The sequence below is a fragment of the Lissotriton helveticus genome, chromosome 10, assembly GCF_964261635.1.
Source record: "Lissotriton helveticus chromosome 10, aLisHel1.1, whole genome shotgun sequence".
NCBI lineage: Eukaryota > Metazoa > Chordata > Amphibia > Caudata > Salamandridae > Lissotriton > Lissotriton helveticus.
The window spans coordinates 1,041,806,605-1,041,833,796 of record NC_136071.1 but is presented as its reverse complement, the minus strand read 5'-3'; the positions used below and the strand labels follow the sequence as shown (position 1 = coordinate 1,041,833,796).

Below are 27,192 nucleotides of genomic sequence, written 5' to 3'. Positions count from 1 at the left end.
TTGCATGACTAGAATATAGAAATCACCGATTTACAACAATGCATTCAACACCTATGTTGGAATTCTGAGGGACGTACACATTTTCATATTAACATAAAAAAGTTTTTCTGAACAAAAAAATATGTTTTTTACGTTGTATACAGCTGAAAAAGTAAAGGACACAGTATTCACTTTTTATGGAATCGGTGAGTTAGAAAAACATCATTCTTTTCATAATTCTATCGCAATAGATAGAGCATACATATTACCATACAGTTCTAATGTATATTCATTGGTGATGTGAAGCTATTCTCAATAAGACTCCAAAGCCCTCCTTCCTTGTTTCAATTAATGAGCCCTCTGATGGATCCCTCTGGTGATGGTGCAGAAATAAGGCTTGCTGTTTCGGAACATTTCTGGAACGTTTTTATACTGTTTAAACGTATCACTTACTGACATTGCTCAATAGTGTCGTTTGTCAATACCATTTATTTACTGCTTTTATTTTTATTCCCAACTTTCGATCCTCTTACTCATGCAAGAGGCACTAATGACCAATGGCTAAGTGTCGTGTATCATGTTAAATAATGTTTTCATTGTATTTCTTTATTTATTGTAGTTTATTATTTATTTATTCGGCAACAGTAACATTCCAATAAGATACCTTTTTACTTAATGTTGGAAATGGGATCTCTGGCTGGCCAAGGCTTGCGCCAACGTCAGTCAGAGACCACCACTCCCAAGTCAGGGCAAGGGAGTTACACGCCAAGATAACCCCTACTCACCCTCTAGGTAACGTGGCGCGAGCAGCAAGGCTAAACTTGGAGGCGATGTAGGTTAAGTATTTGCGCACGCACCCCAGCAACAACACCCAAAGACCCACCACAAAGGAAACTCCACACAAGGTTATATAAAAATAGCCTTTGTATTATAATAAATATACATCAGATAAAACACACATATTGTTACATTGTGCCAACAGGCACGGGCGGAATTTACAAGGGATATTGTACAGGACAGGGCCACCTGGACCACTGTCAAGGGTATCAGCACTTTTAGAACTTTGTAGAAATAAAAATCACTGTAGCACACAATATAAAAATAGAGCACACAACCAGTAATCACTGGTAACAGGACCTCGCTAGCACCACCTGTACTAGGGAGAAAACAACCACCTATGTATCACAATACCTGTAGGGGTGTAAGAACATAACACATGATGTATCAACATTCAGAGGTGTAGCAATAAAACACAGTTGCGCAAAACTCAGATAAGTCACCACCTGTGACAGTCCCTGTGTCCCAATGTCAGGGCCTAAACGTGGCAGTTGCCCACAAAGTGCTGGGCAACTGGTGCAGGGAAAGTTAGGGCAACGTTGGAGCCTCTCTGGCTCAAGAACCACCACTGTGGCACTGCGGAGCCTCTCTGGGCTCCTGGACGAGAAATGGCACCCTGAGCCTCTCTCAGGCTCTTCAACACGAAATGGGCACTCAAGCCTCCCTGGGCTCGAAAGGCAAAAGGCAGGCTGGAGCCTCTCTGGGCTCACAAAACGAATGGCCCTCTCAGAGCCTCTCTGGGCTCTTAAAACGACTGTGGAGGGGCAAGAGCCTCTCTGGGCTCAAAAACAAATGACTGCCCCTACGTTGGAGCCCCCCTCCTGGGGACTCGAAGCAAGGAAATGGCCCCAGAGCCCTCGTGGCTCTAAACAAATACTATGCCCCCTGAGCCTCTTTCAGGGCTCCGAACACAAAATGGGGGCGTAGTTGGAGTCCCCCTCCTGGGGACTCAGCGAACCAAGTAATGCCCACACGAGCCTCTCGGGCTCTGAAAACAACTGCTGCCCTGAGCCTCGCAGGCTCTTTGAAAGAATGCAGCCGCAATGTGGGAGCCCCGCTCGGGGGACTTGGTTACACAGGAATGCCCACTCTTCCACAACTACCACGGGGCTTCGGCCTCACTCCCCCTCCTCCCGGTCAGCTCCACTCACCGGTGTGCAGCACAGGGACTCCGGAGGGGTCGGCGGCGGTGAACTCAGGTTGGTGCGTGCGGACTTCCTCAATCTCCGCTCCGCTCACCAGACGCTTAGGCGGGGCTCTCCCCCTTCTCAGGAGAGCCCTGCTGGAACCGGCGCTGGTGTCTGGACACTTCTTCTCCCTTCTTGCACCGGAGCACGGGGTGGACTCCCGTCAGCTTCCGGTTTGCCTCTATGTCCTGTCCCCGGCCTGCCTGACTTCCGGGTCGCGGGGGCGGGCTTTCCGTCGGGGCCACGCTCGGATTGGCCGGCCGGCAGGACCACTTCCGGGTCGTCGCGGGCAGCGCGGCGGCCCGTCTCCGGCACTATTAGGCGGGGGTGTGTTTACCGAGGAGTGGGCTCCCTCGAGGTAAACTTAAAAGATAGCGGCCAGGTCCCTGGCAGGGTGGGCACCTGCCAGGGGGCAAATTAATCAAAAGTAAGCGAGGTGGCACTCGCTTGGCAGGCAAAGCACTCCTCAGCGCTAAAAGGCAATTTAAAGCGCTCCTCAGCGCTAAAAGGCAATTTACAGCGCTCCCTGCGCTAAATGCAAAATAAAGCGCTTCCAGGCGCTTCAGGGGAAACACAAGCCCAGCAAAAGTTCCTCAAGGCAGGCAGGGGGCAAGGCTGGGCCAGGGGCCAGCTCACTGGCCCTCCAGGCAGGGAGGCAGTCCAAGTGGCGGTTCCTCCTGGCCCCAGCAGCAGCAGCAGCCCCCTCAAGTAGGATCAGGAAAGAACATTTTCTAAGGGGACACAGCCCCTTCTTATACTAACAAATCCTTTGTTTCAAGGTGCAGGGTGGGGGGAAAACCAGTTGCAGCTGGTTCTGGAGCACTCTTGATGGCCCAACCACCCATTTCATTCACTGGGGAGGCTAGGGTCGTTAGACACACCACAGGGGGGCGGAGCCAGCATTGTGTGGGGAAAACCCAGCCCATCCAGGACACAGGTACACTCCTCCCGCACATCACTCATGCTAATCTCACACTCACCACCGGGCAGACCCATCCAGACTTCCTGGAGCCTGGCATGCCAGCCAGCTCCAGCCAATCACGCTCCAGCACCCTCACTGCACACATATCTCAATGTCCAGAAGTAGCACTTCCCTTCTAGACACATACATGCCGCAGACACCATCTTGCAGCATTCACTCTCACGAGTTCAGACATACTAAACTCGAGCCTGCACTCCCCACGCATCAGGAACTACCAGGGACACACACATTCCCCATGCATTCCTATGGGAGGGCAGGCCAGCCATACTACACGCACGCACTTTCACTCTGGGACCCAGGGAAAAAGTGCGCCAAGCCAGAAATCATGAACGCCATCAAAGCAAAAAGTGCAGGGGTGAACCAGCCACAAAGGCCCGGGTCCAACACTTAACAATGATATTGGCACCTAGAAAGGGGAGGGGAAGAGGTCAGTATGAAACATTGAGAAGAGCCATCGAAATACAAGCAGTAGCAGCAGATGCAAGGGTACCTTTGGGTGGTCATAATAATAGGCTTAGGAATATAAAGACAATGGATGGATGGACGGACGGACAGATGGATGGATGGATGGATGCATCAGTGTGAAGATCTGGTCAGCAATTTGTCACACGTCTTTCATACTAAAATGAATGTTCTCTCAATGCTCGCTTTTGTATTGTAGCGAAAGAGTTGAACAAATGTATGGATCTAGTGAGTTCCAGCATAGGCAGCCAAGAAGCTGTCTAGAATGTGGAGAGGGCATAGAATGACTTAGGTATGGTTAGGATGTTTTAGTTAGCGCATCTCAAATTCCCAATGGGTATACCGTGAGGTAAGAAATCAGAGGGACAATTATGACTAAAAGCAACCCAATGAGCTATGAAGGAACTTGATTTAAGGCATATAATAGATACATTGGTTCATTAAGACACAAGCCCATTCTAGAACATTCTAGGTAATTATTAGCCAAACTAATTATATCTTGGAGCTATATGTGTGTGTGACAGCCTGTCCCAGCCATTTATATTGACCAATGCATTAGGAGAGCAATCACATTAGGGTTAACAGCAACATTATCCAGCAGCAATGCTTTCAAAGTTGTGACCATACAAACTAGGGGGTCATTGTGTTGTATTCTGCTTTAGGTGTCCATATACGGGTCTTCCTGAGGCATGTCCTTATATAGGCACAATTCGCATCACCCTTATATAGGCATAAGATCCCAGGCCTTATTTAGGCATTAGCCATTCTATCCAAATACAGGCATGGTCAACGACACCTGTAATCCTTAACATACTAAACACCTCCATTTCCACAGGTACAGTTCCTACTGCATGGAAATGTGCACAGGTTAAGGCATTGCTGAAAAAACCCACTCTGGATCCGGAAAACATGGCCAATTATCGGCCTATTTCCCTCCTTCCATGGATCAGCAAACTCCTTGAAAAACACGTCAACTCGGTTATTACTCAATTTTTAGAGAACAACCATCTCCTCCACGATTCCCAAGCTGGCTTTCGTCCAAAACTTGGAACTGAAGCGGCTCTCCTGGCGGTAACTGAGCTGGCCAGGAAGCAAATGGATCAAGGCGGCACTACAGCAATCATGTTGCTTGACCTTAGTGCCGCCTTCGACACCGTTAACACCAGCATTCTTCTTCATCGCCTCAACCAGATGGGAATCTCGGGGAAGGCCATGCTTTGGCTCCAGTCATTTCTGGAGAACCGTTCTTTTAGGGTAGTTGAGGGTACTATCTATTCCAAAGTCTGGCCCTTGGATCGGGGTGTACCTCAGGGCTCTTCGTTGAGCCCTACTCTTTTTAATATTTATATGCAGCCGTTGGCTGATATAGTCCACTCTTTCGGTCTGGACATAATAACTTACGCCGATGACACGCAATTAGTCGTGTCTTTGAATCAGGCAGCCCCGTCCTCATCCAATCTAAGCAACTGCCTGGTAGCTGTGGCTCAGTGGATGTCAACCTCGCATTTAAAATTAAATGGCGAGAAAACTGAGCTTATGGTGTTAGGCAACTCAACCATTCCCATTCCTTTGCTAGACTGGCCACTATGTATGGGCCCTATGCCTCAATCAAAATGCCATATAAAGAGCTTAGGCATTTGGCTCGATTCCAACCTCAGCTTCATGCAGCAAGCTACCACTCTCTCTGCTACATGCTTTGGGCTAATGCGTATGCTGAGAAAGGTGCTGCCCCTTCTCCCTTTTGAAGCCCGCAGAATAATGGTTCAAGCCATCATTCTGTCCCGCCTAGACTACGGGAATTCTCTATACTTAGGTGCTCCTGCCTTTACAATTAAAAAGCTACAGGTAACCCAAAATGCTGCAGCTCGTCTTTTGTTAGACCTCAATAAACGAGACTCAGCTAGCATTGCCCTCAGGAAACTGCATTGGCTTCCGATCAGGGCCAGAGTGCTGTTTAAGTCTCTCTGCTTTATGCACAAAGCTATGTGGAAAAATGCCCCTATTATGATCTGCTCCTTGGCTAAACCCTACCTTCCACACAGGTCCTTAAGATCCAGTACTGCCTTCCTGGCGACTGTCAATAAAATCAGACGGGCCAGATGGGGCGGGCGCTCCTTCTCATGGAACGCTGCAAAAGAATGGAATTCTCTGCCCACCTTCCTCCGCAGTGAACCTAGCCTCTCAAAATTCCGGAGGAATTTAAAAACCCACCTGTTCATCTGATCCCTTTTTTTCTTTTAGTATGACGGTACTTAGCGCTACGAGGCCTTCGGGTTGTTTGCGCTCTACAAAATCCGGTTAATAATAATAATAATCTGTCCACCCCAATGTCACAACAATTTCTTAGACACCAGACTCTTAAGCCATTGGAAGTTTCCCTAGCCTAGGACTATTGATTACTCCAAGAACTCATTTATTAAGCCTGAACCGCTATTCCCTAAGGGTTCATTCATGACTTCTTCCTCTGCCCGACTTTACATCAATACTAATATTTCTAAGCACCTTCCAGGTATAAATATACCTTCCCTTGCCATGGCAAACCATGGCGGCTCGGCTGCACAGCTCGATATGGGTCATCATGGCAAGTTCGGAAGAGACTACAACTTAGAGGAGCCCGTTACCCAGCCTGACACACTGACCAGACGCTGTCATCACTGCTCGCAGAGAATCCAGCTTCCAGTGTTCTGACTACCTTCTTGGGGTGTTAGAGTTCGAGACACGAAAAGAGATTCTAACCTCTCTCATTCTCAGGTATGGAGCTGACTAGAACCTAGAGGGACTCCTGGCATACCAAACTATAGCATACCATACTATAGAATACAGCACCTCCTTCTTACCTTGTACTGCACTTAGGTTAGGTATAGTTAGGTATAGTTAGGTATACTGTAGTAGAACTATTTAGAGAATGCATCATATGAGTACTTGCATTTTAGCCTGTGTTATTTATGTATATGTATATGAATATGTGTAGTAGTTAAAAGACTACGCTATTGCAGTATTATTTCTTCCTACTGCTTACGCCTTACATAATATATCTCGCATACTGCCTTATGATTGTAACAGCACATATCTCTTAAACGAGAAATAAGACTGTTCAATAAATTCTTTTTATTGAAACGCCTATCTACTCTTTCTGTGTAACTCTGCCGAAACTAAACATGCACGATTAGCTGAGTGAAACTGTTATCTATTGTTTCCACGATGCTGAGAGTATTCTGATTCTAAAGGGAAACAAAGTTGTGATGTTTATACATTTGCCAGAAACTACTCCCTTATTGTTTACAAGGAGTTTCTAGTGGCCTCTGAGTTAGCTGGTACACAAAGTAACTATACTCGATAGGGGCATACTGACCTCAGTCCTATGCCAAACCTATAGTGTATATTATTCCAATGCGCAGAGTGCTATTAGGGAAATTGGAACTACACTACAATTGTTCAAGTGGATCTCTGCCATGTAATAGTCACAAAGATTCTTGAACTGTGTTCATTCTTCTGCTCCTCTGTGCATTTATGCACACATACATTCCTGTCAGTCCTAATGCATCCATTGAACCCAGCGTGTGTTTTAAATTGCAACATTTTTAGCTATTGTTTTGGGAAATTAAAAATAAGACAGTAAATTATGTGAAATTTTATATCAACTTAGCAGTATCTCACTTAAAGACTGAACGTTAGATCATATCTGCCCTGCAACATTCATGCAACATTCAGCGAGCCTTGACCCTTCCAGGTAGGTCGCTCCCTCTCTGCACAGCACCGCCTGTGTGTCCCTGCCCCAGCTGCCGCTGCTGAGGAAGTTCGAGGCCCTCCTCCACCCACAGGCTACCACCTGAGCCTCATCCCTGGTGGCCAGTGGTAGGCTGTAGGTTTGCTTATCCTCCATTGTATTGCCTGTATTTTCTTTAATTGCTCCCGTAGTGACTGCATTTTTATTGTTGTGTCTGTGACTGCTGTTGTCTGTCCCCCCGCTGCCTGTAAGTGGTCTGTGCCCATTCTCTCCCTCTGTTCCCCTCGCTGCCCCCGCGTCTCTCTGCCCGTTTTCCCTTCTGCTCCCCTCGCTGCCCCTGTGTCTCTCTGCCTGGTTTTTCCTTCTGCTCCCCTCGCGGCCCCCGTGTCTCTCTGCCAGTTTTTGCTTTCTGTTGCTTAGCTGCCCCTGCATTTCTGTGACCTTTCTGCCCTTTCTTGTGACCTTGTGCCCTCTGTGCCACTCGTTTCCCCCGTTTTTTTTGGGACCTTTCTGCCCTTTCCTGGGACCTTTGTGCCACTGTGCCACTCGTTTCCCCACGTTTTTTGTGACCTTTTCTGCCCTTTCTTGGGACATTTGTGTCTCTGTGCCACTCGTTTCCCCCCGTTTTTTTGTGACCTTCTCTGCCCTTTCTTGTGACCTTTGTTCCCTCTGTGCCATTCGTTCCCCCCTGTTTTTTCTGACCTTTCTGCCCTTTCTTGTGACCTTTGTGCCTCTGTGCAACTCGTTTCCCCCCTTTTTTTGTGACCTGTCTGCGCTTTCTTGGGACCTTTGTGCCTCTGTGCCATTCGTTTCCCCCCATTTTTTTGTGACCTTTTCTGCCCTTTCTTGTGACCTTTGTGCCCTTTGTGCCACTCGCTTCCCCCATTTTTTTGGGACCTTTTCTGCCCTTTCTTGTGACCTTTGTGCCTAATGTGCCACTCGTTTCCATCAGTTTTTTTGTGACCTTTTCTACCCTTTCTTGTGACCTTTGTGCTCTCTGTGCCACTCGTTTCCCCCTTTTTCTGTGACCTTTCTGCCCTTTCTTGTGACCTTTGTGCCTCTGTGCCACTCGTTTCCCCCGCTTTTTGTGACCTTTCTGCCCTTACTTGTGACCTCTCTACCTCTGTGCCACTCGTTTTCCCCCGTTTTTTGTGACATTCCTGCCCTTTTGTGTGACCTTTGTGCCCTCTGTGCCACTCGTTTCCCCTCGTTTTTTTGTGACTTTTCTGCCTTTTTTTGTGATCTTTGTGCCCTCTGTGCCACTGGCTTCCCCCGTATTTTTGTGACCTTTTCTGCCCTTACTCGTGACCTCTCTGCCTCTGTGCCACTCATTTCCCCCTGTTTTTTGTGGACCTTTTCTGCCCTTTCTTGTGATCTCTCTGCCTCTGTGCCACTCGTTTCCCCCCGTTTTTTGTGACCTTTTCTGCCCTTTCTTATGACCTATGTGCCCTAGGTGCCACTCGTTTCCCCTTGTATGTTTGTGACCTTTTGCCCTTTTTGTGACCTCTCTGCCTTCTGTGCCACTCGTTTCCCCCCATTTTTTTTGTGACCTTTTCTGCCCTTTCTTGTGACCTTTGTGCCCTCTGTGCCACTCATTTACCCCCATTTTTGTGGGACACCCCCGCGCCGCACGGCCACCAGCTGCTGCGTGTGCCCCTCGCCTGCCCTCTGCGCCGCTGCTGCCTCGTTCTGCCGATTGCCGGCAGGCGCCGCTGCGGTTGTTTTTGCCTTTGTCTTGCCTAACATTTGTGCCTGTATTTTATAAACTTTGTTTTTCTCCTTGTTTTTCCCTGTTTTGTTGAAAATTGTGCCTGTTCTGTTTATTTTATATTTCCCCCGTGTTGTGGTTCCTTCCTTGCTGCCCGCCTACCTCGCCGCCCTCCGCCCTCCCTTCCCGCCACCGCCGCTTTTACCCGCCCCTTTTTCTATTCTGTACCCTCCCCGCTCCCGCCTCCCAGCTGCTCCGCCCACCCGCGCACTTCGCCTTAAATGGCGACCGTGCGAACGCGCAGCGGTCACGCGCAGCGGGCGCGCCGATTGTGCGCCGAAGGCGCGCCAAAGGTAAGCCCGTCTGCGCCCGTCCGCGACCGGATCGCGACCAGCGCCAGGACCCCTGGCCCCCACCGACGGAAGCCGACCCGACGAACCTACAGCGCCGCCGACCTCATCGCACTCAACACCGGCCACATCCCAGGATGTCACCGAGCCGCCCCGAAGCACACCCACGGACCCTTCAGCTGCCACGCCTGCAAGTTCACCTGCATCCGGACCTTCCCTGCACCCGCCAAGCCGAACTCCAGCAGCACCCACCTCAAGTGTATCCTGCTCAACACCCGCTCCGTCCACAGACACGCCGTAGAACTCTGGAACCTGCTCGACACCACCGCCCCCGACGTTGCCTTCATCACCGAGACCTGGATGAACGCCTCCTCAGCCCCAGACATCGCCATCGCCATCCCAGAGGGCTACAAGATCACCCGGAGGGACCGCGACAACCAGACCGGAGGAGGCATCGCCATCATCCACAGAGACACCATCCGCATCACGACCAACACCGACGACACCCTCACCACCGCCGAACACCTGCACTTCCAGATCCACACCAACCCAAAGACCACCCTCAGAGGCACCCTGATCTACCGACCCCCGGGACCGCGCACACGATTCAGCGAGGACATCGCCGACTTCGTCAGCCCGCACGCTCTCCCCTCCGCCGACTACATCCTCCTGGGGGACCTCAACTTCCACCTGGAGAACAACAACGACCGCAACACCATCACCCTGCTTGACAACCTCGACAACCTCGGACTCAAGCAGCTAGTGACCACCCCCACCCACCTCGCCGGACACACACTCGACGCCGTCTTCTCATCCAGCAAAGACGTCACCTTCAGCCACGCAACAGGACTCCACTGGACGGACCACAGCTGCGTCCACTTCACCTTCAGAAGAACGACGATCCACCACCTCCAGCAACAGGTTGCTCGAAGAAGCTGGAACAAGATCACAGCCGACCAGCTCACCGCCTCCCTGAGCCAGCACCCTCCCGCCAACTCAGCGAACCCCAGCCAGGCCGCCGACAACCTCACGAAGTGGATCAGCAACTGCGCGGACGAACTCGCCCCTCTGAGGACCCCGCCCAGCAGATCCTGCAGCAGAAAAACACCATGGTTCACCGACGAACTCAAGTGCTCCAAGAAGAACTGTCGAGCCCTCGAGAAAGCCTGGAGAAGGGAACCAACGACGGACAACATGAACACCCTCAAGCTCGCCACCCGGAAACACCACCAACTGATCCGCGCCACCAAGAAAAAGGCATACAAGGACCGGCTGGACAACAACGCACACAACTGCAAGGAACTCTTCAACATCGTGAAAGAGCTCTCCAACCCCAACGCCGGAAACAACGACATCACCCCGTCGCAAGACCTCTGCAACTCCCTCGCGTCCTACTTCCACAACAAGATCACGGACATACACAACAGCTTCAACAACCAACCAACGCAAGCCACAACCGCAACGACGCCACCATCCACCACCCTCCGCACCTGGACCCCGATCAGCACCGAAGACACCATCCGCACCATGAACTCCATCCATTCCGGATCTCCGACTGACCCCTGCCCTCACCACGTCTTCAACAAGGCCGACGCTGTCCTCGCACCCCACCTGCGGGACATCATCAACACCTCCTTCGACTCCGCCACCTTCCCTGAGAGCTGGAAGCACGCCGAACTCAGCGCTCTCCTCAAGAAACCCACAGCAGACCCCACCGACCTCAAGAACTACCGTCCCATCTCGCTCCTCCCGTTCCCGGCCAAAGTCATCGAGAAGACCGTCAACAAACAGCTGGCCGCCTTCCTCGAGACGAATGGATCCCTCGACCCCTCACAGTCCGGCTTCCGAGCGAACCACAGCACCGAGACCGCCCTCATCGCCGCCACCGACGACCTTCGAACCCTGATGGACAACGGAGAAACAGCGGCCCTCATCCTCCTGGACCTCTCCGCGGCTTTCGACACTGTCTGCCACCGCACCCTAGTACAGCGCCTCAGCAACATCGGAATCCAGGAGAAGGCACTGGAATGGATCACCTCCTTCCTCGACGGAAGAACACAAAGAGTCCGCCTACCACCGTACAAGTCAGAGGCCACCAAAGTCATCTGCGGCGTACCCCAAGGATCCTCGCTGAGCCCAACCCTCTTCAACGTCTACATGAGCCCCCTCGCGGCCATCGCACGCCAACACAACCTGAACATCATCTCCTACGCCGACGACACCCAGCTGATCCTCTCCCTGACCAACGACCCCGCCACCGCCAGAGCCAACCTGCACGAAGGGATGAGAGACGTAGCCGAATGGATGACGACCAGCCGCCTGAAACTGAACTCAGACAAGACGGAGGTCCTCATCCTGGGCTCCACGCCCTCCGCCTGGGACGACTCCTGGTGGCCCCCCGCCCTGGGCACCGCACCCAAACCGACGGACCACGCACGCAACCTGGGCTTCATCCTGGACTCCTCCCTCTCCATGACCAGACAAGTCAACGCCGTTTCTTCGTCGTGCTTCAACATCCTGCGCATGCTACGTAAGATCTTCCGGTGGATCCCCACCGAGACGAGGAAGACGGTCACCCAAGCCCTCGTCACCAGCCGACTGGACTACGGCAACGCCCTCTACGCCGGAACCACTGCCAAACTCCAGAAGAGACTCCAGCGGATCCAGAACGCCTCGGCGAGACTCATCCTCGACATCCCCCGACGCAGCCACATCTCCGGACACCTGAGAGATCTGCACTGGCTCCCGGTCAACAAGAGAATCACCTTCCGGCTCCTCACCCACGCGCACAAAGCCCTACACGACCAAGGCCCGAGCTACCTCAACAACCGGATCACCTTCTACACTCCCAAGCGCCTCCTCAGATCAACCAACCACGCCCTCGCCGCCGTCCCCCGAATCCGAAGAGCGACAACAGGAGGAAGATCCTTCTCCTACCTGGCCGCCAAGACCTGGAACTCACTTCCGACCAATCTGCGCCTGACCCAAGACCACCTCTCCTTCAGGAAGAAGCTCAAGACCTGGCTGTTCGAGCAGTAGCGGCACCCCCCCCCCTCCCAGCGCCTTGAGACCCTACGGGTGAGTAGTGCGCTATACAAATGACCTGATTGATTGATTGATTGATTGACCTTTTTGCCCTTTCTTGTGACCTTTGTGCCTCTGTGCCACTCGTTTCCCCTCGCTTTTTGTGACCTTTCTGCCCTTTCTTGTGACCTCTCTGCCTCTGTGCCACTCGTTTCCCCCCGTTTTCTTTGTGACCTTTTCTGCCCTTTCTTGTTACCTCTCTGCCTCTGTGCCACTCGTTTCCCCCCATTTTTTGTGACCTTTTCTGCCCTTTCTTGTGACCTCTCTGCCTCTGTGGCACTTGTGTCCCCCGTTTTTTGTGACCTTATTGCCCTTCTTGTGACCTTTTTGCCTTCTGTGCCACTCGTTTCCCCCTGTATTCTTGTGAGCTTTTTGCCCTTTTGTGACCTTTCTGCCCTCCTTGCCACTCGTTTCCCCCTCAATTGTTGTGCCCTTTTGCCTTCTGTTTCCTTCGTCACCCCTCACTGCCCACGATGCTGCGTCCCCTGCAGCTCCGCCCCACTGACTGCCCACTCGCTGCCCCCACCTCCCGCCCACCAGCTGCTCCTCACTCCCACCTTCCTATACATGCCGGCCACTGCGCGATCGCGCCGCTGGCGCGCAGCAAGCCCATCTGCGCCCTTCCGTGCCTGGACCGCACCCAGGAGGAATCGCCATCGTCCACAAGAACAGCATCAGGGTCTCGACTAGCACCGACGACGCTCTCAGCACTGCCAAACACATGCATTTCCAGATCCACACTGACACCAACTCCACCCTCAAAGGTGCCCCGGACCCCGCCCCCAGTTCAGCGACTCCATCGCCGACTTCATCAGCACGCACGCCCTGACCAGCAAGCCCATCTGCGCCCTTCCGTGCCTGGACCACACCCAGCGCAAGAGCCCCTGGCCCCAGCACCCACCACGACAACCGCCACCACTACGATGCCAGCCCTCTGCACGCTCTCACTCCCGGACGGACCCACAACTGCATCAAGGCCGCCCCAAAATGCACACACGGTCCTTTCACCTGCCGGAATTGCAGCTACACCAGCCACAGAGCCGATGAACCACCCGCCAAGAAAGACCTCAACCACCTCCGATACATACTACTGAACACCCGCTCCGCACTCAAACATGCCGTCAAGCTCTGGGACCTGCTCAACACAACCTCCCCAGACGTCGCCTTCCTGACAGAGACTTGGTTGAACAACTCCGCACCCGACATCGCCATAGCCATCCCAGACGCCTACAAGATCCCCCGCAGAGACGGCACCAATGGAGTTGGAGGAGGAATCACCATCGTCCACAAGAACAGCATCAGGGTCTCGACTAGCACCGACGACGCGCTCAGCACTGCCAAACACATGCATTTCCAGATCCACACTGACACCAACTCCACCCTCAAAGGTGCCCTGGACCCCGCCCCCAGTTCAGCAACTCCATCGCCGACTTCATCAGCACTCACGCCCTGACCTCCATCGACTACATCCTCCTCGGAGACCTGAACTTTCACCTTGGGAACAACGACAGCAACTCCACCACCCTGATCGCCAACCTCGCCAACCTCGGACTGAGGCAACTCATCACAACGCCCACCCACTCCGCCGGTCACACGCTCGACCCCGTCTTCTCCTCAAGGCTGCACGTCTCTGTCAGCCACACCACCGAACTCCTCTGGACCGACCACCGCTGCATCCACTTCACCTTCCAGAAACCCACCACACACCAACACACCCAACAGATCCCCCGCCGCCGCTGGAGCAAAATCACCGAAGACCAACTACATGCAAACCTCACTCTCAGCCCACCCACCGAACCCTCCAACACGACTTTGCTGCCCACCACCTCAGACGATGGATCGAGGACTGCGCCAACACCCTTGCCCCGCTGAAGAAACCCCCCCACAGAGACACCAGCAAGAGGGCCAGCTGGTTCACCCCAGAACTCCTAGATTTCAAGCAAGCCTGCCGGAAACTAGAGAAGAAATGGCACAGTGAACAAACTCCGGACAGCCACGCAACACATAAGGACGCCGTCAGCAACCACCACCACCTCATCAGGGCTGCCAAGATGACCTCCTTCAAAGACCGCCTCGACAACAACGCACACGACAGCAAGGAGCTCTTCAACATCGTGAAGGAACTCTCCAACCCCAGCTCCAACACCAACGACATCCCGCCGTCACAAGCCCTGTGCGACTCCCTTGCCACCTTCTTCCACCCCAAGATAGCAGACATCCAGGACAGCTTCAACACCCAGACAGCCCCAACAGACAGCAACACAACAGGCCCTCCGCACACCATAGACCATGTCTCCTTGCTAACCTGGACCAGCGTGAGCGTCGATGACACCATCAAGACCATGAGTACAAACCACTCCGGCTCTCCGTCAGACCCATTCCCGCACCACGTCTTCAACAAAGCAAGCAGCTCCATCGCACCCCACCTATGTAATGTCATCAATCTCTCCCTTGAGACCACGACCTTCCCAGAGAGCTGGAAACATGCCGAGATCAACGCCACACTCAAAAAACCCAAGGCAGACTCAAGAGACCTCAAGAACTTCCGACCCATCTCTCTGCTCCCCTTCACGGCCAAGGTCATCGAGAAAATCGTTAACAGACAGCTAACCCAATACCTCGAAGAGAACAGAATCCTGGACCCTTCCCAGTCAGGGCTCCGCAGCAACCACAGCACAGAGACCGCCCTCATTGCCGCCACTGACGACATCAGGACCCTGCTAGACAATGGGGAGACTGCAGCACTCATCCTCTTAGATCTCTCCGCCGCCTTCGACACCGTCTGCCACCGCACACTACGTACACGCCTCCACGCCACAGGGATCCGATACAAGGCTCTGGAATGGACCACCTCCTTCCTCTCCGGCAGAACCCAGAGCGTTTGCCTCCCCCGTTCTGTTCTGAAGCCTCCGAAATCATCTGCAGCATACCTCAAGGATCCTCCCTCAGCCCGACACTGTTCAACATTTACAAGGCCCTGCTCGCACACGTCGCCCGACAGCACGACCTCAACATATTCTTCGGCTTCCCGGCCGAGGCAGGCACCGATTGGCCGAGCGGGTAGAGGCGGAGCTGATGAAGAGCCCGTCCTCTACATAAGCCCATTGAACTTTTCACTATTCCTGATGACAATCGCATGAGCGAAGGAAATTGGTGAAGCGATTCTGGAGTTGAACTAAGTCTGGCTGTGTGTGTGTGTAAATGAAATACGATCTCCATCGCCCACTGCCTAATATTCATACCTGTACTTCTGAGTAGCGCGTACTAAACGATTTTAGGTTTAGGAAGCGCGACTTACATTTTAAATGCACTGCGCCGAATGATTTTAAAATTTGCACTGTGTAACTTGTAATTATTGAGCTTAACTCCACTCACCACTGTGACTTATATCACTCCTGCAGCCCCGGTCCACCGCAAGCGCTAGGCTTGTTTGAGTGGAGGGCGCAGGGAGGTACCTTCTTCCGGCTTTCCGGCTGAGGCAGGCACCGATTGGCCGAGTGGGTAGAGGCGGAGCTGATGAAGAGCCCGTCCTCTACATAAGCCCATTGAACTTTTCACTCTTCCTGATGACAATCGCATGAGCGAAGGAAATTGGTGAAGCGATTCTGGAGTTGAACTAAGTCTGGCTGTGTGTGTGTGTAAATGAAATACGTTCTGCATCACCCACTGCCTAATGTTCATACCTGTACTTCTGAGTAGCGCGTACTAAACGATTTTAGGTTTAGGAAGCGCGACTTACATTTTTAATGCACTGCGCCGAATGATTTTAAAATTTGCACTGTGTAACTTGTAATTATTGAGCTTAACTCCACTCACCACTGTGACTTATATCACTCCGGCAGCCCCGGTCCACCGCAAGCGTTAGGCTTGTTTGAGTGGAGGGCGCAGGGAGGTACCTTCTTCCGGCTTCCCGGCCGAGGCAGGCACCGATTGGCCGAGCGGGTAGAGGCAGAGCTGATGAAGAGCCCGTCCTCTACATAAGCCTGATGCTCTCTAAGACGCGCAGCGAATACGCGCTGCGACCACGCCATAGCCGCGCCAAAGACAAGCCTAAGGCCAGCCCGTCTGGGCCCGTCCGGGACAGTACGGGGCATGGGGCACGGAACAATACTCTACCGTTGCCGCAAAACACAGCTCTGACTATCTAAAGAGCTTGCGCCCAAAAAAACACAATGATTGTATTGTACTACTGCCTACATCTACCGGTAGCACTTCGTGCTGTAACTGCAGTATGACTCTTTCCAATTTTCAGCCCTACCCGGATCTTAAACTCTGCAATCCAACACTAAAACAGCAAGCAAAACCAAAGACTTGTGATTTTTCCTTCTACAACGTAAACTGCAGATCTTTACCGCAGCACAAACTAGATATTTGTAATCTTCTATTGGATAACAAACCCAGTGCCCTCTTTCTAACAGAAACATGGCTCCACGAAAGCGCAGGCCCTGACATAGCAATCGCCCTCCCCCCTGACTATGCTATAGTCAGGAGAGACAGAGAGGGTCAAATAGGCGGAGGAATCGCTATTATATTTAATAGAGAAATTACATGTACACTAGAACCCGTCCACATCCCTGACTGTGAAGCAGCCTCCTTCAAAATTACCCTTAACCCCAATTTTACAGCCTCCGGCATTTTAATATATAGGCCTCCTGGGAATGCTAACTCATGGGCTGCTAATCTGGCGAACTACATTACACCCTTTCACCTCGCCTCTAAAAATGTCTCTCTTCTAGGAGACCTCAATCTGCATTTTGACGACCGCTTTAACGTGGTTTGCACCAATTTACTTGACGATCTAGCAGCTTTGAATATAACACTACTCAACTCTGGGCCTACCCACAAGGAAGGGCACTTGTTAGATCCCATTTTTTCTAATATTCCCGAACTCAAATGGCTAGACACGACCCCAATTTGCTGGTCAGACCATCATCTTATTCATTTCTGCCTAAAACTACCTACACCCCCTAAAGCAAACATTGCCTGGCCTGTATCCACTATAAGAAACTGGAAATGCTCAATGTCGGGAAACTCAACCAAACTCTAGCCAAGATCTCGCTTCCTTTTTCAATGAGAAAATTGAGGAAATCATCTCAGGTATCAGGAGCAACCTCCCTATTTATGACCCTGAAGAAGTAATCCCCCCTTGGTCGAGTGACATTAACACCATTGAATTCTGGCCTTCTTTCACCTTGGAATCACTCAATTCCTCCCTCAAAACTATTAAATCAGGCTCCCCCCGTGATCCGATACCCGTCTCTGTTCTCAAGCAAATGGATGTCCCCTCCCTGACTATTATCGCCGAAACTATAAACTCTTCCCTCCAGCTCTCCGCAGTTCCTTCACTCTGGAAACACGCCATGGTCAGCCCACTTCTGAAAAAACCTACAGCCAACCCCGAACTCCCTGTGAACTATCGACCCATTTCTCTTCTCCCCATCTTTTCAAAACTGCTTGAAAGACACATTCACTCTGCCCTCACTCTCTTTACCGAAGATAACTCCCTCCTCCATCCATCACAGTCTGGTTTCAGAGTGGGTTTCTCTACCAAAACAGCCCTACTAGGAGTAACCGAAAACATCAGGAAACTCCTAGATGATGGTCAGACAGTCGCACTCATTTTGTTAGATTTGAGTGCGGCTTTCGACACCATCTCCCATACCAAACTTCTGGCCACACTTGGGAGTAACGGCATCCGGGGTGAGGCGCGCAAATGGATTGAGTCTTTTCTGTCACATAGAACATTCCAAATCACATCCACGATCGCTTGCTCCGATACGGTTAGCGCCTCTCATGGAGTACCACAGGGCTCCATCCTGAGCCCACTGTTTTTTAATCTCTAACTTAGACCCCTGGCTGATTTAGCTGACAAATCAGGACTCACTCTCATGACATACACAGATGATTCCCAAATCTTCTTCTTCTCCCTGTCAGAGTCAAACCCACTGGTCCCATCCCGGCTTAAACAGGGTCTCCAAAATATCTGGTCCTTCTTGATTTGTCCGCCGCCTTTGACACGGTGGACCATTCCATCTTGCTTTCCCGTGTCAAGGTGGCGGGCGTAGGAGGATCAGCCCTCATCTGGCTCTCATCCTTTCTGAGGGACCGGACCCAGGCGGTCCATCTTGGGGAGTTTTCAGCTACCCCCTGCCAGGTCCAGTGCGGTGTCCCCCAGGGTTCTTCTCTTTCTCCTTTACTCTTTAATCTCTACATCGCTCCGCTCATCTTTTCCCTACAGCACCTGGAGGTCTCGTATTTAATTATGCCGATGACCTCCAGCTCATCTTCAATCTCTCTTCTAATTCTGATTCTATTTCTAATTTCCAATCTACTCTATCTTTCATCAGGGACTGGATGAATCTCAACCACCTGAAACTCAATCCCGATAAAACGGAACTTGTGGTGACGGGTGGTTGCTCCAGTCCCTGGAATTCACTCTTCTGGCCCCCCTCCTTTGGGTCCCCTCCCACTCCGGTCTCCTCTGTCAAGACTCTTGGTATCAAGCTCAACAATCAACTCACCATGCACTCCCAGATTGGTTCTGTGGTTTCTTCTTGCTTCCTTATTCTCCGCACCATTCGCTCTATTTCCCGCTTCTATTCTTTCCCTGCACTCAAGCTAATTATGTCCGCACTGGTCCTGTCCCGCCTGGACTACGGGAACATTTTGTATAATGGTATCCCTCAGTACAGCCTTCGTAAATTGCAATTAGTGCAAAACCAGGCTGCCCGTCTTGCCTTTGGTCTCCCCAAATTCCACCACTCCTCCCCTCTCCTGAAAACCCTTCACTGGCTCCCGGTGCGGGAACGTGCCTTGTTTAAACTCGGCTGCGTGGTGTTCCAGGCCAGGACTGGCCTGGCCCCCCTATTCATATCATCGGCCATCAAGGCCTATGTCCCTGGCAGAGACCTCCGATCCTCAGCCCAACTCCTCCTAGTTGTGCCCCGCTTCCGGAAAAAGAAACAGGGTGGCTCGAAATTTTCCTTTCTTGCCCCCTTGTTTTGGAACTCTCTCCCTTTTTACCTTAGGTCCCTCACTGATTATTCCGCTTTCCGCAGACTCCCTCAGACTTTCTATTCCCTCAGACTCTTCCTTAGGTTTTGTCCAGTTTCCAGCCGATGCCTCAGTGACTGTCCCCGCTCAGTGGGCTGCCTTCAACTTTAGCGCCAAGAAACCGTTTAGGTGTATGTCGCGCTTAATAAATATTTTAAACTTAAACTTAAACTATCTTCAGCTGGATGTCCACTAACCAGCTGAAGTTAAACGGAGATAAGACCGAAATCCTCCTCTTGGGGAAAAACAAAGACCTATGGAACACAACTCACTGGCCCTCCGAGCTTGGTATCATCCCCACCCCGGCTACTCATGTAAGAAATCTGGGGGTTACCATTGATAGCACCCTATCCATGAAGCAACAGGCAAACAAAGTGGTAGGCCTTTGCTTCACCATCATGAAATGGTTAAAAGAGATCCTATGGATGCTGCCCCTCGCCACTCAAAAGACCGTAGTCAACGCACTCATTACATCCCGTCTTGACTACGGCAACATTCTTTACCTGGGCTGAAACCAAACCGTCATTAAACATCTACAACTGGTCCAGAACTCAGCGGCAAGACTACTCTGCAATATTCCAAAAACATCCAGTGTGTCAATACATCTGAAAGACCTATATTGGCTCAGGGTATAAAACCGCATCAGGTTCAAAGCCCTGAGCTATATGTTTAGGATCAAAACCGGCACCGCACCTAAGTATCTACAATCCCTTGCAACCCCCTACATCCCGGCAAGAGAATTGCGCTCCCAGAACTCTGCAAATTTTACGGGCCGAGGTTCAAACTGGCGAGAATGGGTGGTAGATCCTTCTATGTTTTAGGGCCCATTCTTTGGAACAAACTCCCTCTCCATATCCGCAAAGAAGACAGCTATGCCAGTTTTAGAAAGAACCTGAAGACCTGGCTTTTCCAGAAATAACCACCCTGTCCTTTATTCACCTTTCTTCAAACGCCTTGGTTTGTCATCGGCGCCGGGAAACCCTTGTTGGGTAGCTGTGCGCCATACAAATGTAAAAAATAAATAATAAATAAATGGAACACCCTCCCACTGAGCCTACGACAGACCCAAGACCTGCTGACCTTCAGGAGGATACTAAAGACCTGGCTGTTCGATCAGTAGCAGCCCTCACCCCCCCCCCCCCACACACCCCCAGTGCCTTTAGACCCTCACGGGTATGTAGTGCGCTTAACAAATGACTGATTGATTGATTGATTGATTTAAATTTCATGAAATCAACTTAGCAGTATCTCTAAGAAGACCGAACATTAGATTATATCTGCCCTGCAACATTCATGGGACATTATAACTCGCTACTCTACCATGCACCTTCATGTTATATATTATTCGATTATATCTAGGATAGCTTGTTGGAAATGTTATGACTTAATATGGTACAAGTGATGGTATATCAAAGGCTATAAGCAGCGCATCTATATGTTGCAAGTTGAAATTAATGTGGGAAGGCTACTGATTCAATACCACATGTGTTACGAGGTCTGCAAATTACATTATAATTAGTGTGCCAGAAGATATAAATGAAATGTATAACTAACGTGGAAGTTTTGCTTCAGTGTTGTCGGTATTGTAATAAACATAATATTTCCCTGACTATAACTAAGGTTGTACCTTAGGTTTTTTATTGAATATGCATATATATATTTGTATATATCCCATACATAACCCTAATTTTCATTTACTTACTTCCAAAGGCCTTTATTTTAATATGACCATAAAATGTCGAGTATAAAAAGGAACATATAGAAGCATTAAAGCAGACGCTGTGTAACTAAGAGTAAAGAACAAATAAATAATAGAAGAAGAAAGACTTGGATTACCTAATAAATAAATAAGCTGACTGGGTTACAAGTAAAATGACCACATCCACCTGCAAGCATGTATCCCATATACATATATAGGTAGTTACGTGTTAAAAGCATCTGATGTTTTATTCATGTTGTTGCTTGTTATGTCATTGGTATTCTATGTGGAACCATGATGACATCAAGCTCTGGGCTGGTTCTGGAATGGCAGGAGGGTGTCAGTTGCCTGCTGATCCCAGGACTTGTTTGGTGGTTGGGGTGACCATGTGTCCTTACCAATAAAAGGAGTTTATATACCCTAAGGCTCAACAGTAGCAAATACAACACATCTATTTCCATTTCAGTTTACTTGACTTCTGATCATACTGTCAAAAATCCCAGACACTTCTTTGCAGTTGACCTGCATAGCCAGTTCCTTATTTCAATACCTCCGCTTTAGTAATATAGTCACGGCTGCACCTCTCATGTTTGTTTACCAGATAACCACAGGGCTTCCTGTTCTGAATATGGTTCCATTAAATCACCTAAAATTGGTTAGGTGATGCAAAGTTTGATGCTAAGCATTGTCCTTCATGCCATTACTTATTTTGCATGCATTTTTTTCTTTATGCAAAGTATTTGGTGGACCCTGGGGACTCAGAATGGTGTTTAGCGTCCACCTAATCCTTGAATTTTTGCAGATTTATATAGCACGAACTCGACCGGAAGGTATTTGAGCGCTTTACATGAGCACCAGTTACGTCACACAAGGACACATTCATTTTTTGGTAGGCACGGGGAGATTAAGTGATTTGCCCAGAATCACAGGATGTGGACGAGCCCCCGAGGTTCGAACATTGGTTTCCCAGTTCCAAAGTCGGCAATCTAGCCGTCAAACCACTACCATCTTTCACGCAAGGGATCGCTGCGGGGCAAAATGCAAGCTGCGTTGCACAAAGGACAATATATACCAGAGCATTGAAATTAGTAAACTGCTGATTTATTTAACTTTGGATAAGCTGTGGCGCAAAGACGAGTCTGCACTGGCCTGCGTAGTCTTTGAACTGAAAGTACATGCTCCCATACAAATTCATGCATGTAAGCAGGAGCTCAGGCTTAAAGCATATAAGACGAGTGATGCACGGTAATGCACTTGTTATGTGTAGTTATATCAAACATTGGGGCATATTACCAACGATTAGCGATATTTATCGCTAAGCATCGCCGGAAATTATCGCTGAGATAACGTGCTATTAGCAACGTTTATCTCCAAAGCGATAAATATTCCGGCGATAGTGTGAATATCGCTGAGAATACAGCGATATTCACGCAATAGCGACAAAATGCTCTTAGCCATGTTATCCACCTCCCATTGGATAACATGACTAAGAACTGGTCAGAGCAGGCGTTAGTTTTTGGCGATAGCGGGAATATTTCCATCGCTACGCCTGCCTTGCTAATAGGCGATAGCGACGTTAGCGACTGCTTTCAGTCGCTAACAGGTTGGGTACGCCCACTTTCAATGTCATTAGCGATAAATATCGCTGACATGCAAAGCGGGACCCAAACCGCTCGCTATCGCCTAAAGCTGTCGCTAACTGCTGTTAGCGACAGCTTGCTAATAGAGCGATAGAATTATCGCCGCTTAGCGGCCGAAAACGTCCGCTAAAGCGGCGATAATTGCCTATCGCCCTGCTTGGTAATATGCCCCTGTGTTACTCTTCGCCACATGCTTGTGTCTGCTTTTTTTTGATTTAGGATGCAGAATAAAAATAAGGTTAGTAAATTTGGCTTTGCACACAACCAAAGGTTTCGCCACTGGCCCACCCAAGTCACGCTCCGAAGCATATTTTAGCAGGGGATAGTGCAAAGAGGTTTTGCCGTAGCACGAGGGTCAACTTTCAGCAAAAAATTGCTTGTGTGCATGAAAGTAAGTCTGTGGCTTCTGTTTGCAGCGGTTTGCATGCCAGCACGCACCTATAGTAAATCTGGCCTGCTAGGTTTCTTATTCTCTTCAAGGTCTTTGGTTCCAGGCTAGGCAGAAGGTTTTATCTGAAAAGAACTTATTTGGGAAGTACAGGAGATTTACTTTTCTCTATTTTAGTAACTTTCATGGCCCAAGGAAAAGAGAAATTCTTCGCTATTGTATATAAGAGCTTGGGGATTGCACAAATTCTCATAGTGCCATTTCTTTATTGAGAAGCTAAAATATAAAGTGTAACCTGCTTTAAGAGTTTTGTCGAGAGACCAGCTCTGCAGAATAGCTGGAAAGAAGGCTGAAGGCTTTAGAAGATCACCTGTCATCTGTGCTGGAACTCTGACAAAATGAAGACATTTCCAAGGTCAGTTTTGCAGAAATATTTAATACTACCCGCAGCTCTACGGGTAGTAGAGAATCAGTTCAATATGTTCATCAAAATCATTCTTCTTCAATTGTATTTTGGTTACCGCCAGGATGCGCGGACTGTTGTGCTGAGATTTCATTCCCATTGGCACAGTAACTGACCTCTCACAGGCATATGGGCACGAGAAATGTTCTTAAGGTAAAAAGTTAGCCGAGTTAAAGAGCTGCATTGGGTCCCTATGGAAATCCAACGTTATGCCGTAATTAAATGTCAAAGGGCAATGCTTGCATCTCACATTAGATTGAAGTCAAAAATACGCTAGAATAAAATCAGTGCACTAAACCTACTCAGAGATAATGTGGTCGGAAGGATAACATAAAATAGAAAAACACCAATTGATCAGTTGCACAGTGGATTACTGTGCCATGCAACTAACTGATAACTTATCAGACAAAATAGGTGAAAATTGAAAATTTAGTAAGTTCCATAATTACAACTCAGTTTGTTAGCATTCTCTTTGTCTTTTCTGATTATGTATGTTGTATTTCTATAGTGTGATCCCAGTCAAAGGTTAGGAGCATTAATAAATCATAAGGTCAAGGAATAATAGCATAGGTAGCCTGTTTGTGGACAGTAAATGTATTGTGATGTTATATTTTTTAAAGAGGTACATCTTCAACTCTTTCCTAAATTGGACCAGCCGTGATCGATAAAGAAGGTGCTAATCCACTTCAAGGGTGCATTGATGGAAAAAGCCTGCTTCAATGCTTTCTCTTTTTTGCACATCTTAGTCTGTAGTTTGATGGTGTACTGGCTGCAGGTGTAGCAAGAACCACAAGAGATGGTGAGGTTGTCTGCAAAATAAGCGGAGGTACTATTTTGATGGTTCTGAACATGGAATGGGCTGGCAAAATGAGCCAATGGTGTCCCATTAGGATGGAGGCAATATGATCATAGCTCTCGAAGCCCCGAGTGACACATGCTGAAGCATGTAGGATTTCCTTATGAGTTAACTATGTGGAGTCTGGGAGACCATAGCTAACATTACCACCGTCCATATGAGAGAGTAACAGAGCTTGAAAAGCAGTTTTGAAATCCTTTTCTGGAACAAACTATTTCACTTTTCTTTAGAAGAGAGAGCTGGTACCAGCCCCTCTTTTTGGCAATGTGTTCGTTGAGAATGAGGTTGGTGTCTAGGATGAATCCATTTGACTTGGCTGTTTCTTGTTCCCTGCAAATTACAGGAACTCTGTCTTCATTGGGTTGAGCTTGAGTGTCACTCTTTATATTCAGGTCTGGATGATGTGGAGGCAGTGCTTGGAAAATATGATATCTGAAGGAGAGGTGACTTTCAAGTAGATTTGCACATCATCAGCAAATAAATTAACCTTTATGCTGTTGTAGGGTGCACATGTCGGTGGGATGGTAGGCTGTGTCAAAGGCAGCTGAATGGTCCGGCAACATGATATGAGTATATCTTATTATTAGGATATGAATAAATAGTTTTATGATTTTCCAGCTTGAGTTCTGTTACTTATTACTTTATGTTTTATCTAAAGGGAGATTACAATTCATACTTCAGAACATGGTGCTGCTGTGCTGGAAAAACATTGAGGGAGAGCTGTTGCTGTCCATCGGGATAGTTGGATTTTCGGACCCGTTTTCCAAGGATTTGATTGACTTCTCGGGGCCCCCGCTTCGCGGGAGCCGCTCGTGTGTGGGGAACTTTGTAGACTGGCATTGTAGCGGGAGGAAGTAACTGACTCTCAAATCGCGGCGGGACTGCGAGGACCAGCCTGCAGTGCGGCGATCAATCTGCCGCAGCTGGTCCTCTTCCCGCCCCACCTCCTCCTACTTGACTTCCTCCTTGAACGCGCATGCGGAACGCACGCAGAACGCACGCGGGCGGTCGCTGGGCGAAGCCCGGGCCAAGGGCGGGCCCGTTTGTGCCCGTTCGTGACCGATTGAGACCGGACCGGGCCCCCCCTTTAAGCCCTGTGACTGTTTGATTTGTAAGTTCACTTTGATATATTTTAAAAATTGTTTAGTTTAACCATTTATTTGTATATTAGTCGCGTTTTCGTGTCTACGCCTTGGGCTTAGCATTTCACCATGACTACTAGAGGTTCTCGGAGTAAAACGGCAGCGGGAGGGGATAAGCTAACTGGCCCATTAGATAGTTTTATTATAAGGGCAAATTCGTTCATCGATCAAGGGATCACTCTTATGGAACGTAGAGTTTCTCAAGACCTTGCCTTGGCAAAAAGATCTTCCCTTGGTCTTATTGCAGCTGCTAGAACTCCTGAGCAGGCTAGGGAAATAGTCCTTGTACTTGCCCATGCTGATTTTCATAGTGTTCCAAATGAGGTAGATTTGTCAGTATCCCAGCTCCTAACCCACTCTCAATTAAGCCTGGCTTTGGAGAAAACCCCGGAACTAATCATGAACTTATCGATAGATGACAATTCTACTAGTCTAGGGGAAAGAGGGAGGGTGCCATACCAAAAAAAAAAGGACAAAAAGAAAAATACTAAAAAACCGGGGAAACACATGAAGTATCCAATAAACCCTATTAATTTTTTGCAGAATCTAGTAGATGGTCAGATAGAGGATTTTATGATTTGTCTTGAGGAGAACCCCAATCCTACTAAGGTTATCACAGCTTTTCACAAGATCTCTGCTCATATTAGCAGTAAATTGACTGGTCCATCACGAAAAGGGGGGAAGAGTAAAGCTGAGGGTTGGTTCAATCATGAGTGCACTAAAGCACACTCCTACCTAATCCAAACCTTAAAAAAGGTACCTAGAAATATGCCAGATATTAGGTCAGCCAGGGCATCTTATAAGGCTACCTTACAAAAACGGAGGAAGGATCTGAAACAGGCAGCTTGGGGAGCCTTAGTTAAGGCGAGTGCTTTGAAAGATAACAACGCAGTTTGGAACGCGGTTAACGCCCCGTTCTTTGTTGAAAGGAATTCTGACCAGGTAGAGATGGCTATAGAGGAGAATGTCTGGGTTAAACACTTTACCGAGTTATATAAGCAAGACGCTCGGCCCGGACTAAAGAGCTTAGGCCTTGGACAGTCGAGAACCACAGGACCTGATGCTTTAGACCTATTTCCCCTCAACGTAGTCCTTTCTTTAGCAGAGGTGGGATTAGCAATAGCAGAAAGCACCAATAGCAAAGCCCCGGGACCCGACGGTATTCCAATTGATATTTATAAGGATAACGTCACCCTGTGGGCACCGCTCCTGACCAACGTGTTAAACAGCTGTAACATCAAGGGTTTTCCAACTACGTGTCAGGAAGCTAATGTAGTGCCAATATTTAACAAGCATTTACAATGCAATGGTTTTGCCTTTGGAAAAGTTAGAGCTATTGGCATTGTAAATGACAAAATTTGTATTTATGTGTTGGTTTCGAAAACAGATAAATAAATGGCATTGTCATTTACATTGCCACAGACACAGCCACACACACACACACAGCCACATGCACACAGAGCCACACACACAGAGCCACACACACAGAGCCCCCCACACACACAGAGCCACACACAGAGCCACACACATATACAGAGACACACACAGAGCCACGCACACAGAGCCACACACACAAACCACAACACGCTGCTTATAGGACCTAATTCAGGGCGCAAAATAAATTGTGGTATAGAT

General features: G+C 49.3%; 1 protein-coding gene across 1 annotated transcript in view; it reads right to left on the bottom strand.

The window, feature by feature from the left end:
- The window catches only part of MALRD1 (MAM and LDL receptor class A domain containing 1), a 2,679,189-nt gene that overhangs the window by 1,738,748 nt on the left and 913,249 nt on the right, over window positions 1–27,192 (bottom strand). The window lies entirely within an intron of this gene.